Here is a 2,290-nt window from a genome sequence, read left to right on the forward strand (position 1 = left end):
AGCCCCCGGGAGACCATAGCCACCACCACCACCACCACACACCATCAGTCCTGAGCCCCCGGGAGACCCTAGCCACCATCACCACCACACACACACCATCAGTCCTGAGCCCCCGGGAGACCCTAGCCACCACCACCACACACCATCAGTCCTGAGCCCCCGGGAGACCCTAGCCACCACCACCACCACACACACCATCAGTCCTGAGCCCCCGGGAGACCCTAGCCACCACCACCACCACCACACACCATCAGTCCTGAGCCCCCAGGAGACCCTAGCCACCACCACCACCACACACACCATCAGTCCTGAGCCCCCGGGAGACCCTAGCCACCACCACCACACACCATCAGTCCTGAGCCCCCGGGAGACCCTAGCCACCACCACACACACCATCAGTCCTGAGCCCCCGGGAGACCCTAGCCACCACCACCACCACCACACACCATCAGTCCTGAGCCCCCGGGAGACCCTAGCCACCATCACCACCAGGATACCTCAACAGTATTACTTATATCCTCCAACAACCTCTTGTTTTTCTGAAAATACAAGCACATTCAATAATTTTGTCAAGAAATAGTGCTAATAAAAAATGTACTCATTGTAAAAAGCATGAAATCATGCAATGGCTTTGGTTATGGATAGCGCTGTATAAACACTCAAAGGGAGCGTGTCTTTCTCTGACAGAAGCCACATAATTTGTTTAGTATCACTATTTGACACAGGTACTTCCTCAATGTGAAGGGAAACCTTATTTTTTTCAAAATTTCCTTTATAAAAGACAGCAATAAGCTATTAGGGCCCACTGTATGCTTGAAGTACCAAATGAGCCAAGGGCAAATGGGAGAAAGTGCTATTGCATGCCAACAAACCCACACTACTGGCACAAGTCAATTTTTAATACAACAGTTAAAAATAACTGCACCTCAGTGACTATTACTCCAGTCAACAAGATTATGAGCAGTCCTCGGAATCCACAAATGTCACCTAGTGACAAAGAAACCCAAGCCTTGCGTAATCATGACAGTGTCCTTAGATTTTCCCTATTAACCTTGTCCTTATGTAAATATATACCACTGATGTTTTCCCTCTTACTATTACTATGGTAATTCTTTGCAATATGGACGCACTCACGAAAGTAAGTTTGCAACTCCGTGTCAAAATTTAATTAGCCATAAGGCTTTCCCCAACGTCTGATTGGAGGGTTGATGGGGGCTTTGCCCCGAACACCTAACAGCAAACATTGTCTTCACCTCAGTCGGCACAGCAAGGTAAAGTGGAAACTTGGAAGCATTAAGTGGACTTAGGCAACACTTTTTCCTGTATTCGTGGCTTTACTGTAGATATATTGTGATTTCAAATGGTACACCTGTCAGAGACTTAGCCTACTCCAGCCGACAATGTTGGGGGACCCCATGGGGATTCAGGGGCTGGGGAGGGAGGTCCTGCTTATCGCAGGCGTTTTAAAGTGCAATAGAAAGTGGTAAATTAAGATCCCAAGCCAATAAAGAAAGAGGAAAAAATTAATTCCCAAGACAAAATTCGGCGATGGAAGATTCGACACTGCATTGCGTGAATGAATTGAACAAAAGATCAGAAAGATTGCTGTGTGAACGAAAAATCTTCCTAACCTGAGGGCTCTGCCCCTGGACCCCCTCCCATTTTTTTCTCACTTTCTTGGTTTTGATTACATCAAACAGATTGGAAACATATATTTGTCTTTATGATATAGTTCAAGTTGATATCCTAGTCTAACCACATTATTATCCACTTTTTTTTCCCTTAAAGCCAAAACAGATGTCAAAAGAATGGTCACTGCAGCAAGATCTATCAAAGTGTATAATGATTAAGTATAAAGAAGCTCCCTTATTTATATTAAAACTTTACTAGTAATATAAAGAGAAGATTAATCATAAAAGGCATGAAGGAAGATTAAGATAAAACCCTCTTGTCATGGTCACAGGAATTTAATAACAATATCATGTACAAAAAATAATTGTATAATACAATAATATGTCAACTATCGCATAAGAAGCTTCATGGATCAATGCCATCAACATACTGCGTCTCCTAACATAATCAGGAACGAGATACATAAACCGAAAATAATAACGCTATATTTAATATGTCAGCAACAAGGGAGTATTTTGCTTTTATATATATATATGTATTCATACATACATACATACATACATATATATATATATATATATATATATATATATATATGTGTGTGTGTGTGTGTGTGTGTGTGTGTGTGTGTGTGTGTGTGTGTGTGTGTGTGTGTGTG

The sequence above is a fragment of the Penaeus vannamei genome, chromosome 34, assembly GCF_042767895.1.
Source record: "Penaeus vannamei isolate JL-2024 chromosome 34, ASM4276789v1, whole genome shotgun sequence".
In the NCBI taxonomy this organism is placed as follows: domain Eukaryota; kingdom Metazoa; phylum Arthropoda; class Malacostraca; order Decapoda; family Penaeidae; genus Penaeus; species Penaeus vannamei.